Source organism: Panthera uncia, chromosome D1, assembly GCF_023721935.1.
Source record: "Panthera uncia isolate 11264 chromosome D1, Puncia_PCG_1.0, whole genome shotgun sequence".
Taxonomy (NCBI): Eukaryota; Metazoa; Chordata; class Mammalia; order Carnivora; family Felidae; genus Panthera; species Panthera uncia.
The window spans coordinates 81,790,018-81,804,635 of record NC_064808.1 but is presented as its reverse complement, the minus strand read 5'-3'; positions in this window follow the sequence as shown (position 1 = coordinate 81,804,635).

Sequence of the window (14,618 nt, the reverse complement as noted above, 5' to 3'; positions counted from 1 at the left end):
ATGAAGGCATAGAGACCTAGAAAGTGTAACCAATAACAGTGACAATGGGAAACCATCCCAGCACCGGTGGCCAGAACCTGGCCAGACATCTTGACCATCACCATTCCACCTTGATCTCTCCCCTGGACTTCAGAGATAACCCTGCACTGGTCTCTCTGCTTCAACTCTTACCCACAACCTTATTCCCCTTCTAATTCATTCTTGATACAGGAGTCAGAACTTTTCAAACATAAATCAGATCTTGTCATTCTTCAGCTTAAAGTCTTCCAGTGGCTTCCTGTTGTACTTGGAAAAAGTCTTTACCTGGCACCTAGGGCTCTTCATGATCTTGCCAGGCTCACCAACTACCTTGTTTCCCTGTGCCCTCCTTGCTCCATTCCTTTGCCCAGTTCCTTAAGCAACCCCAGGAACATTGTGTCACAGGGCCTTGCCACTGGATCTTTCTTCCGTAGGAACACTCTTCCAAAAACATATCTCTGACCACCCTTTTATCCTTTGTCACACTACCCTTGTTTCATTTTCCTTTACATCACACATCACTTTGAATTACCTTAATTTACTTCTATGTTTATTATCTGTTTTCCCATCAAATCTTTCTGGTGGTCTATGGACTGGCAGGGAGAGAATACATATGTACAGTGGAGTCAGGTTAAGTTTCAAATTCCACCTTCTCAGAGAAGAAAATGTCACCCAGAGTGGGGGGAAATGAGGGGTCCTGCAGTTTTCAATGACATGCTTCATGCAGGTATGGAGAGTTCCACACTCCATACTCCCAAGCTGAGAGGCTCAGTGCTTGCTGTTCTCCAATCCTTTACACTCAGAGTTCTCCCACCATTCAAGATGCACTTGCAGTGCAAGGAATCATTTACAAAGCCAAGATCTCCTGATCCTTCAGACAGGCTCATTTTTGGCAGGACCATGTATGCACTGGGGTATGGAGAAGAGACTCAGCACCCATATGTTTCTATCTCCAATTTCTTGACATCTAGAAAATGCATTTTCCTCACCTCCTCCACCTGAAAGGTAAGCTCCAGAAGAGACAAGGAATCTAAGTGGTTATTCCCAGTATCTCCAAAAGAATCTCCCTAAATGAGGGCCATGTGTTAAATAGGTGTGCAGGCAATTCTCACTAAATGAGTTGAAAATTGGTAAAGACACTCACAAATGAAGTCCACTAAATCAGGCAATTCATTCTGGCCTTCCCTCTAGTTAGGTTAATTTAGTAAGATTTATAATAAGTGGCTCCTCTCATCCTCTAAGTAAACCCCATAATAACTCCTAATTCTCTGACAGATTTATTTTGTTCCTGAAGTCACCACATATTTGCAGGAACTCCAAAATAATTGAGGAATTGGGGGTGGGGAGTAAAGGGGGATGAGAATTTAATGAGGTCCAGTGGCAATTAGCTCACAGAAATACATCTAAAACAGAACCACCCAGGGGTGCTGGATGTCAGCTGTGCACTTGACTCCATGTTTCCTAGTAGCCAAAGTGAATATTATGCATCCAAACACCACCAGCCTGCCCCTTGTTCCCAATAAACCCTGTAGTGCCTTCCAGGGTCAGCACCCATCTGCCCTGCATGTGGGTAGGTATCAGTATCTATATTTCTCTTAGCCAGCAATCATAATACACTTCTTTCTCTTTCAAAAATGGGAAGGGACTTACTATTTTCTCAATTATCTTTTCTCTTTGCCTAAAGCCCTCAGTTTCAAGCCTATTGTCTTTTACATGTTTTTGGAGATTCCTCTAAATCTTTGGTTACATGCCACACAGAATAAAGCAGTCAATGATTTCCACTTGTTTGTTTCAATCTGTTTTTAATAGCAAGACTAACTTCCTTACCAAAGATTAAGGCCTAAACTAGTTTCTGAACTTTTATTTTATCTTTTATTTAAATTTTAATTAGTTAACATACAGTGCAATATTGGTTTCAGGAATAGAATTCAGTGACTCATCACTTACATCTGAACTTTTAAAACAGAATTTTTTTAATGAATAGGTCCACTCATTTATTCTGTCAGTCATTCATTTGCCATGATGCGCTGTGTAGTTGCAAAGTGGTTTTCCTTGGACCTACTATTGGTGAGTATGTAAGCCACATAGATGGGACAGAGGCACACTGGGAGCTGAGAAACAGCAAGGACTCACATTGGAGCAGCACGGATATTAAATAAGGACTATGAGTCCCAGCCTAATTGCAAAGTGATGGCCCCGTTAAGTAGGCCCAGGGTCTGAAACAGGACTCAGTGCAATCTTGAAATCATGTAATTTTTCGCCTCAATAAGCATGCAAATGTATTAGGGGGAGAAAAGAAGAAAGGGGTCTTGATTCAAAGACTTCTGAAAATGACAAGGATGAATGATAAAGGGGCTTAGATTACAGACACAATGAGTTGGCACCCACCCCCCACCCCCCTTGCTCAGCACCTTGAAGAGGGTAAGACCTCCAGTGCAGGAAATCTTGTGCCTAGCCTAAGAAAGTCAATCATGCCTGGAGATTCAGGATTCAGTGGGGAGAAAGCCATTCATGATCCTCCTGCTGCACTAAGCACTGCTCTGAGGCAGATGGAGGGGCTGCCAGTTGAGTGGCAATGAGGAAAGAGAAAAGGGAACATAGGCCAGACCCCTGCCTTAAAGGAAGCATGATAGAGAAGATGAAGCTTAAGAGCTGAGCCCACACAGATGTGCATCGCCCATGTCTCATTATCTCAGAGAACAAGCAGGGTGCATTTTCATCTTGGAATTTTTCTGAGCCATGGGCATTCTCTAGATAATTCAGACATGTCCTAACCATACAATTAGAAGAGCCAGTGATCTTAAAGGAACCAGTCTAAACCAGAATGGGAAAAATATTTGAAGAATTTTCTGACCATGTCATTGGGGTTAGAAAAGACAAAAATCAGAGTACTTCTCTACTTTTCTGGAACATGCCATTTGGATCCATGGAAGGATGGGGAGCTGCTCGTGTTTCTCACCAGCATCTGCCCCAATCCTCACATACTCCTGATGAGCCAGAAAGTGCCTTCTGTACGTGGGCTGCCCCATCTGAAAAAGCAGCATGCTGAACCTCGGGATGAAATCACGAAGCTTCGGGACTGGAGCCTGCACAGGGTGGTGTCCATAGAACTTATTCCCTTAATTCCTGGAAACCAATTCTTGCATAACTCCAGGAACTGGAAAATGTAATCTCTGGATCTTCACCTTAACATAAATAAGGAAAACATACATTCTTAGGACTAAAATGACAAGTGTACAATGGTACACCCTCTAGAATCCTGTAGGAAGTAGAGTCCCCAGTTTCAATATGGGAAGGAAAAGCAACAAAGGGTGATGTCCGATGCAAGAAGGTATCTTCTCCATTCTGGAAATATTATTTCCCTGTTTTTCAGGAGTTAAGACTTTGGTGACAACACACTCATCAAGAATTTAGATTATAGGAAAGGGGAAAAGCAGCATATTCCCAAGAAAGAGCAAGCCTCTTCTCCTTCCTATATTCTTTAATTCCAAAGTAATCCCATTTTAATTACATTTATAAATTTAAAATGGTTAACATAGGACCATATTAGACACTCACACCCACCTTAAAGCTGCACTTTAATTTCCAACTCAATTGCACATATAAATTTGAAAACTGAATCCTAGGCAGACGAGAACAATTTCACAGCCTCCCTCACATGCGCTGCTTTGAAAACCACATTGCACTTTTAATACCTTCAATTGCATGTATAAATTTTTTAAAAGTTAATGCCACACTGTAGAGAAGAGCTTTAATTGAGTGCTAACGAGCTGCCAGATCAGCTTCCAGCCAGCCCCATTACACAGCAGGGAGCCACACAGGGGTCCCCAGGATAGGGAACTAAATGCATCTAAATAAACCACATGCACCAGCCACCTTCCCATGCAGTCCACACTGGCACTAAGCCCTGGATTTTAGATCCTTGCCCCTAAGTTTGGTCTCTTCTCTGAAATGAAATTGAGCCAGGCACACTCTAGAGCACATCAGCCCCCACAGGGGAGAGCAGCCCTGGGGCAATTGGAATTTGAGGCTGTTCTGTTGAAAGTGACTGTGGCACTTGTAGCTCTTTAAGGCCCTGGAACGTAAGGGCCAGAGATAACCTAAGAAGTCTCCCAGGCTTACTACCCTACTTTATAAATGAAAAAATAAGAAATATATATCAAGGTCACACAGTGAGTTAGTCATCAGAATGAGAACTTGATCTCATTTTCTCAACTTGTAATCCACTGCTACACCAAGGCATTTTTAAATTTTGGATTTCATTTTAACAGAAGAATACACACACATTATTTTAAAACACAAAAAATCCTATGATGTAAATGGGCAGCTCTCTGTCTCACCCTCCTCATTGCTGATCCCCACTCTTCAGAGGCATCCATGTCAACCCCCGGAGGCCTCCATTCCTGAGCTCCAAGCTTCTGGAAACTGCTGCACAGTTCTCATCCACTTACTTCTGGAAATTCCTGTCCAACAGTTTCCTGAACCCTGGATCTTCATCCAAAGATATAATTCTATCTTTCAAGCTGCTGTTGACAAGACCAGCCCCACTCTGACCCCTCCCATGCAGCCCACCATCCCTTCTACAGTTGCTCACTTCTCAGTAAGTCTGTAGGAGCTTCTCCTTATCACTAGTATTTGAACATTGACAGTGATAGGGTAGGAGTTTTCCCATTCATTGTATTGGGCACTTGGTTAGTCCTTCCAATATGGAATCTCATTGCCTTCAGTAATGGTATATTCCAGGAAATATTTCTTTGAAAAATATCTTCTCTCTATGTAACTCCCATTAATTAAAGGATGGGCTTTCCAGATTGATCCACGTGTTTTTTTTTTCTATATCTGACCTACTGGATATTTTGTACTGCTTCATTAACTTTATCTTCAAAATCCTCCACTAAATTTTAAAATTCCTTTTACCATATATTTAGTTGTTAAGGGCAATCCCTTCTTTTTTGATTGTTCCTTTCCATAGCACCCTGTTCTTTCAGGGATACAAACATTTTATTCTGAGATCAATTAGAGGACTTTTTAAAAGTTTTCTTCTGCTCCCTGCATTGTCTTTTTTCTCCTGGTTCATTTTTTAAAACAGTGTTTGCATTGGTCTCCATTTTTCATATTAGAGCCTTTTGTTAAGTGCCTGGTGCTCCTTGGCTCTCATGTAAGAGGAAAATACTAAAAAGCTAAATGGAGATTTTGTGTGCATGAGCTGAACTTGTATAATAACCCTCGGGGCTATGCACAGATCTTTTGGTACTCCTCCTTCTGGGCCCATGGTAGGACTTCTGGTCTTTGAAGTTAGCTGTGGCCACATGACTTATATTGACCAATCACATATGAGCAGAATGGTATGTCCCTCTACCAGGGCTGACAGCAGAACTCCAGATGGTGGCTGCAACAGCTTTTGTCTTGAAATGAGGATGACTCAGAGAAGAACCCCTAAGCAATCCACAAGAAACAGTTAATGTGAATAAGAAATAAACTTTGTTAATATAAGCCACTGAGATTCTAGAACTGCTTGTTACTATAGTATAACCTATACTATCCTGAAAGTACAGAAATGGACACATGGAGCTGCCACATCAAATACCTAGAATATGTGGCATCAGCTCGGTGGTGTGTCAGTGGGCAACAAGAAAATTTATCGGGGGTTAGAGGAATAGTGACCCACATTAGACAATGGGAACCATTTGGCAAAACTTTCACTGGAGATATCTGGAGAAACAGAAAATAACTATGATGTTTAATTTTATGCACAACCTGACTGGGCCACAAAGTGCCAGATACTTGGTTAAATGCTATCTGGGTGTGTCTGTGAGGGTGTTTCTGGATGAGATTCACATTTGAATCAGTAGACTGAATGAAGCAGATTGCATTCCCTAAAGTGGGTAGGCCTCATCCAATCTGTTGAAGCCCTGAATAGAACAAAAGACTGAATAAGAAAGAATTCTCTCTCTGGGCTTGACTGTATTAGAGCTGGGACATAGGTCTTCTGTCTTCAGACTTGGATTTGGACTAGAAATTACATCATTGTCTCTCTTGATTCCCAGGTCTCTAGTCTCCCTTTCTAGATGATAGCTAGATAGATGAGAGAGAGAGAGAGAGAGAGAGAGAGAGAGAGAGAGATGTTATATAGAGATATATATTATATATAGATACATACAGTTAGAGATGAGAGAGAGAGAGAGAGAGAGAGAGACCCTATTGTTTTGGTTTCCTTGGTGAATCCTAATACAATAATCTCATGAACTTGCAGTGCTAGAGCAGGGCATCAGGACTGTGCATTTGTTGATGTTGGTTACATTTTGCATAAAGATAAATACAAAAGATTGTAATGAGTTTAGAAAAGAACTGTGAGTAACCAAGTAGGAATGCAGAACAACCGAGTCAATAATTTGGGGACTTTTATGGTTGGAAGAGGTAGCTGCTTCTCACACTCAAACAGTAATAGAAAAACCTGAGAAGAAACATAAGAAGAAAACATTTTAAAGGATGATTATAAATCAACCTTAAAGTAAGACCCACAAAAGCATGTCCTCCAACCCAGTGCTAAAACTCCTGAATGGACAAAGATACTCATTTAAAAATAAAGATACAGCTTCGAGGAAATCCTTCCAAATGAAAGTATGGCTTAAGGAAGAAGCTAGAGCTGTGGCTCTCTCACCAAAGCCTGATCAGAGTTTTTCAAGGATCTGCAATTAGATTAGAAAGAGACATGAGAGCAAGTGAACGAATAAATATAGCACATTGAAAAAGTTTTTCTGTGTGTGGATATTCCCCTCATGGAGAGGACTATAATGAAATAAATAAGCTAACTATGTTTTGGAGAGCTTTATATTGTCAAAAGAACTATCAGCCTGGGGGCGCCTGGGTGGCTCAGTCAGTTAAGCGGCCGACTTCAGCTCGGGTCATGATCTCGCGGTCCGTGAGTTCGAGCCCCGCGTCGGGCTCTGTGCTGACAGCTCAGAGCCTGGAGCCTGTTTCAGATACTGTGTCTCCCTCTCTCTGACCCTCCCCCATTCATGCTCTGTCTCTCTCTGTATCAAAAATAAATAAACATTAAAAAAATTTAAAAAAAAAAGAACTATCAGCCTGGACTGAGACTCTTCAAAACTTAAAATGACCCCTGAGCTTCCTTGAGCTTCCATTATCTATGAGTATGAATTAGTATAAAAGTCTGCTCACTTCCAAAGGAAAGCATATTCCCCAAAATCCACCTCAAATGAGACAATGGAGGTCAATAAAAAAGAAAAGACATGGAAAAAGGCAGAGCAAGGAACCACAGAACACAATGGGCAAGGAACAAGTACAGGAAAATGAATCAAGGTATAATCAAGGAGCATCTTCCCCTCTTAGACCAGGGGACTCTAATTATGACTGCCCGGTGGGATTCACCATTGCATGACTCCTCTCGTTTCCATTTCTAAATAAGAGTGTTTGTTGGAGTTATTCTGTCCTGTTCCATAAGTATATATTGGGTAGGTGGAGGGGAGGTAACAACTTGTTTATTTTGTTACTTGGCTTGTTGTTTGGGGTTACATATATGTTTATTTCCTGGATCACCAGACTGCTAAGAGCCACTCATGGACGAGAGGTAGAGACTCCTGAGCATCATCCCTTGAAGAGACTAGTAACATGTACTTCTGTTTTAGAGGTTGAGCTTTATGAGACAGTAGAGAGATCTACCTCCAGGAGAGATAAGTATACTTTGCATGTGGGAAGAAGAGTACATAGAATATTTAGGGACCAGATGGGAAGACTGTTGTCCAAGTTATTCACAAATATTCTGGTTCTTCTCCTTCCAGGCACATGGTAAAGTTTCACTCCCTCACCAGCTATAAAGTTAGACAGGCCTATGGCTTGCTCTGGCCAATGAAAAGTGTGTGGGTATGGTATGTGTCACTTCCATAGGGAACTTTAGGGATCAGTGCAGAATCCACAACACTATTTCCTTTTGCCATGATGATGGCCAACATGCCTGATAATAGCTGTTCCACTGAGTGCCAGGATAAGGACAACTCAGAGCAGAATTACTGACCAACCAATGATACAGATGTAACTCAAGTGGGCTTAACTTTGATTAGGCTGTGCTCAATATCTGAAAATCTTGTATTAAATGCCCATCAGTTTCCCCAAAAAGGAATCATCCAGTGTCCTGCTAGGAGGAATAGTTGACTGATTCAGGAGGAAGATGAAAGAAGGGGATTGAGAGCCTTGCTGTTTAGTATGCAAACTTTCACTTAGCCCTGCTTTATTTTCCAAATAATGTCTCACCTTGTCCTCCATGCATACCTCCCAATTTCTGTTGGATGGGAGCAATCACACAGCAACACACGTTGAGGGAGTTAATATGGGTCTACTGTTTTTTAGCAATTTGACATTTTCTCAGCCATAGAGGCAACTAGGGCATCCAAATTCAAGGCCCAAGACTTTCCAATGTGGTGTTGTTTGCTTGACACACCCACATGCACACAAACAGGCACGCATGGGCTTAAGTTTTAACATATCCATTTTAAGGCAGTTTCTTTTTTCCTTTTGTCTGCTTTCTAGCTCCGAATACATATAATCATCTCTCACATGCTATGGTCTCTTTTTTTAATCTCTTTGTACTCATTGATGTTTCTTATTTATTTTTTTATTTTTTATTTTTTGCTACCACTTTAGTGAACTTTGAAGGCAGAGTCAAGATGAAATCATATGTTCATATCACCAGGTGTAACCAAATATTCTCCACCAGTCACTTAAAATTCACAGCATTCCTTGCTGCCATGAGGGAATGAGGCTTATTTATCAGTCAATATTTATTTAGAAGTATTGACTGAGAAATTCACATACCATATGGAAGTTACCATCATAGGAACAAAAAAAGAGCTAATTTTATTATTCTTATTCTTATTCTTATTCTTATTTAGAGCTCCCTCTCTCATCCTGTATTTTTTCTCTCTTTTTCCTGAGTTCATAAGAGTGTAGGAATTATGTATCACCCACCTTTGTAGCTCCAGAACCATCTTAATGATGATTAATTAATAATCAATAAGTGTTTGTATAATATCTATGACATAGCTCCACCCTCAAAAAGAATAGGTATGTTAGCAGACACACAGATACAGATAATAAATACAAAGTGTAAAATTTGAAGGGATTAAATACAAATGAAGTCAAGCAGATTTTTTTAAATAAAGTTTTTCAAAACAAAAACCAAGACTTGGCAAGATTAAGCAAATTGTCCAGCATCACAAAGTACTATAATTACTGTCTTCATATATATATATATATATATATATATATATATGATCTAAAAGAGTTTAACAAAGCTAGACCCCAGTTAGCTAATGGCAAAAAAAAAAGATTTTTATACCCAGGTGGTACCTACTCTAACAAAGCACTTCTTAGAGCTCAAGATTGATTTTGACTAAGGAGTTTTATGAGAGGAGATGGGGTTTCAACAGCAACCTGAGTGATCAGGAGAGTGTGTCAACATTCCCAAAGCAACACTTGGAGAGGATTCTCAATATTAAGTAAACCCAGGGGAATTCATTTATGTTTGAAGGAATTATGAGCCTTCATAGAACCATGGAAGTCACTCTGCCCACGAACCCCTGCTGTAGACCCTTCTCCTAAATTCCCAAAAACATGATAAAAGTGAAGTCCTTGTGTCCTCAGGGGGATCAGGAAAATGTTAATGATTTAATCTGAGGCATTCGTGTCATTTATGGAGTGCCCTCTCTGGATCATCATTTCCACACACTTGACTCATTAAGTGTGACCCTCCTGACAATCCCACTAAACAAATGGAGAGCCTGAGACTTGCTCAAGGTCAAACATTCCAAATTCCAACCCAGACATTTGACCCCAGTTCCATTGCTTCTCTCACTAGTGTGTTCTGCCTCCATGTACTTCATTTGAAATTATGGTATCTGCTTTCCCTAGCATCATTTTCTCTTCCATGGTCCCCCTTCCCTCACCCTACTAGGGCAAGTACCAAGGAATCATGAGATAGCTGAAAGGTGGGAAGAGAAAGAACCAGAAGCAGTGTAGTTCCTGAATGGCTGAAATATGCTTAAACTTAGGGTGTGTGGGTGGCTCAGTCAGTGAGCATTAGACTCAGGATTCAATTCTTCATCATACTGGACATGGGGCCTGCTTAAGATTCTCTCTCTCCCTCTCCCTTTGCCCCTCTCCCACTCGCTTGCACTCATGTGCAGTCTCTCTCCCAAAAAGAAAAAAATGAAACATGCTTAACTTTAAACTCGAACTCTAAGCAAAGTCAAAACAACCAATCAGATCAGATAGATGCTCTGACAACTATCAGGGGCCCCTTGAGGATGCCTCTTGTTTAAAATAAAAGAGGGAAATACCTGGGGGACAGCAGAGCTCCATTTAGATGCTTATAGATGAGAGAGTGGGAAATTAAGGAGATGATGGACAGAGAGAAGGGAAGAAAGTTGGGAACCCTACTCTGCAGAGGAGAAAGGGCCACACTGGGCTTGCCAAGATAATTCCCTGGAGAGCATCAGAGGGTTTGCACAGAGGCTGGCCCATGAACTCCCACTCAGATGGTTCCAGTATGAGGACAGGAAGCAGCCTTTAGACCCTGTCTGATCTCACAGATGCGAGTAGGAGGGCTGAGTCAGAGAAGCTGGTAAGGAGCCGCAGTGCAATGAAATCATACAATCTTCAAATCAGGTTGAAAATCTCCACTCCAGTGGACTGATTACCAAGACTTTGATGGCTCATGTACTAGTTTTTAAAGTCCTGAGAGTTCAGGCTCCCACTTCTAATCCTGGTTGGAATTAGCCGTTGAAGGCAGATGTGTGAATCAGACAGGGAAATCAAAGCAAACTTGTACAAAATGAGAAATCAGGGAAGTAGGAGGCAAAAATGTAGCTCTGGAGATGTCCTCTCCAGAGCATCACCCTATCTCTCTGCTGTGACTTAGAGGTTCTTGCAGTTTAACCTTTTTCCCTCAATTTTTGTTATTTATTGTTTGTTTGCTTGCTTGCTTATTTACTTTACTGATGTGTAATTAACACAGTGTTATAATAATTTCAGGTGCACCATATAATGATTCAACAATTCTATACATTTCTCAGTGCTCATCAAGATAAGTGCCCTCCTTAATCCCCTTTCTCTATTTCACCCAACCCACGACTCACCTCCCCCCTGGCAACCACCAATTTTTTCTCTGGATTTAAGAGTCTGCTTTTTTGTTTGTTTGTTTGTTTGCCCCTTTTTTATGTTTGTTCATTTGTTTTCTTTCTTCAATTCCATATATCAGTGAAATTATATGGTATTGTCTTTCTATGACATGTTTCCTTTTGCATTATACCTCCTAGGCCTATCCATGTTGTTTCAACTGGCAAGATCTCATTCTTGTTTACTGATGAGCAATGCTGCATTGTATATATACCACATCTTCTTTATCCATTCTATCCATGGACACTTAGGTTGCTTCCATATCTTATCTATTAAAAATAGTGCTGCAATAAACATAGGATGTGCAGTTCCATATTTTAAAGGCCTCTAACCAAATGACTGGCCAAAATTGTTTTTAGAGTGTCTTTAACATCCTGGTTGTTCTAAATCAATGGGTGAGGTCAGATAATTTCAGTCAATGCAAGTAAGGATTAAAGACATAAGATAAAACCAATAGGAGAACCTTTTATAGATGGAATGAGAGCCAATGGATTAAGACCATTAAATAACATTTACTGGATATTTACTCTATTCCAGACAGCAGTGTAAGATGCTTTATAAACATTATCCTATTTAATCCCCATGAGAACACTCTCAAGAAGGTATTCACAGATGAGAAAACTGAGGCTCAGAGTAGTTCAGTGGCTAAGCAAGATAACAATTGTAGCAAAACTAGCATTTTGAGCCCAGTTTTCTCTGATTCCAAATCTTATCTCCCCTACACCATGTTCTACAACTCCAAATCACATCTATGGCAAGCAAGCTACTTCATCTTACTGTCTCCTATGATAAGAGTTTAAACTGGAACAAGTCCTAAAACACAGTACCCCCAGGACGCTACTACATGTCAAACCTTTTTGCTATTTCATAGCTATAAATTAGCATAGGCAAAGGGTTGGGCAGGGAGGACTCTCTCTCTCTACCACCATAGGAACAAGAAAAAAGTAGAAGCTAATTTTTTATTTAAATTTAGGAGTCTCTCTCTCTCTGTCTCTGTCTCTCCCTCTCTTTCCCTCTCTCTCTGTCCCTTCTCTACTCCCTTCTTCTCTCATATGGTGGGTGAAATCACTCAGTTTTTGCCAACTCATTTCCCCCACCCCCATCCCTAGCTCCAACAGTCTCTCTTGCCTTCTGATCTTCAGCAATGTATTCATGTATTCATTTAAAAGTTCTGTCTGTGCTGAAGCCGGTGCTGCTTGTAATTGCTGGCGGCCAAAAGCTGTTCTGTTTTTTCTGGCTGAGTGTACCAGGCAATCATCAGCTGTAATTATTTCGGGTCTTGTTACAGATGGAATTTCGAGGTTTTCAGTCTTAAACAGAATTCATTATTCAAATGTCTCCAGAGCTGACAGCAAGGGGCAGGGGGCGAGCCTCCTGTGAGCCCAGGAAACTACAGAAGGTTCAGGAGAAGAGGGCTGGCCAGGTCTCCGACACCGTGGTGACTTAATGTGTCTTTTATCCCCAAATCTGGAAGCTTGAGCCCCCAGGTGCTCATGCCATTATCTCACTTTTGGGACTCAAGTTCAGTCCTGTTAACTTTTCAATTCCTTTACCTCAGACTTTCCCTGGGACACAAATGTGACCTTACACATCTCCCTTCTCCAAATCAAAAAATCAACCATGGTAGGCACATCTTTAGCACCACAAAATGCAATCATTGAGTCTCAATTCCTCAGAACCTTTGGTGAATTAATAGTGAGTTTCTTGGGAACAGGGCTCTTCTAAGAAACAGGGCAATTTCAAAGCTGTGAGGGAGAGAAGTTCTCATGATATCAACTCCATTGGTACCAGGCTACAGTCCAGCTTTAGAAACTTATATTAGTGGGTCTCCTGCTTCCTGAGAGTTTCATGAGCTGGTAGGTTAGGTGCTCCTGCAACTGCTCAAGTAGTCCCCCAGCCCTAGTGGGAAGGAGCCTCTAGAGAGGAGGACTGACAGGTGGAAAGACCAAAGTTACAACTCTTAGGACATCTTTGAGGACCAGATTTGCATGGAGAGCAACTGTAAGGCCAAGCTATAGAGGAGAACTTGGGGACAACAGTTATTGAGTGACTGAGCCATTCGTCATAATGGCTTTGTCAGCACATCCCTCCACCCCTACTCCAAAATTATGGGGAACAGCATGCTCACAATCTCTCCCCATCTCCTATCCCAGAGGGAAGGGCCAAGTGCCCAGTGAGGATCCAAATGAGAAGAAACCCAGTGCTCTTGCAGAGGATTACATCTCTGGCTCAAAAGGTAACTGCAGCCCAGATGCTTCTTCCACTGCTCTCGGCAATTTCAAACTTATCTTCAGTCTGCTGTTGAGCTACTGCTGTGTCTCTTGCCATTTTGTCTTCAATCTGAATTGTGGGATGTAGTTTCTCACTCATATAATTACAGGACTCTCTCTCCCCCACTCTCTCAAACACGCACACATGCACGCACGCACTCACACATGCACACACACACACACACACACACAATCTCCCTTCCCATCCTTCTCTCCCAGGCCCCTCTTTCTTACTCCATTTCTCTCAGTTCCCCTTTCTCTTTCCTGCTTTTCTTACCCTCTCTGACTCATGTTCTTCCTTTCTCCCACCAATTTTCTTGCTTATTCTAATTTTTCCACACTGCCTCACACTCCTTATCCTCCCTTCCACACACACATATCCACACCCTTTTGCCTGGTTATGTCCCTCCCTCTCAGATAAAAAAACCCTCACACAGAGTCCTGAGAGTGGCACTCCCTGACTGAGAACTTCAGAGTGGCAAGCATGATGGGACTGAGACAGGAGGAAGAAACAGCAGGGAGCTGCAGGAACAGATGGCAAGTCATCTCTGGCTGCACAGAAGCAGAGGCAGCCCGCACCCCCAACTCACCACCCAGAGGTACCAGCCCATCACACTCCATTCCTTTGGTGGCTCCAATATGCCACCACAACAATGCTCCACCTATTCCACCTGGCACGTATTCATGAGGGTCCTACTATGCACTTAGGTTTGCCAGGTGAGCAAACAGGCAAAAAAAGTAGTGAAGAGGTCAGAGTCTCCTCCAAGTGGCCGATCTACAGCCTACATGGGAAATCTACAATTACACAGACTGCTGCCTGGTAGCTTTATGTTCTGTGTACTTCAACCAAGGAACAAGGCCCATGGAAGCCTCATATCTCAGTTCTAAGTAAAACTGGGAGACTAGAGCTTGTGATATTCTGTGTTCAACTCTTGTTTTATTGTGTGAACAGTAAGTAAGGAACATTTGACAGAAGTCACCTATGAAAGTAGTTCTATGACCATCAATGAGGAAGGGAACTAATTAATATCTATGATAATTTTCTGTATCAAGTGTGATGATAAGAACATTGCACATATGATCTATGTAATCTTTACAGCAACACTGGTATATAAATATCCCCCATTTAACCCATGA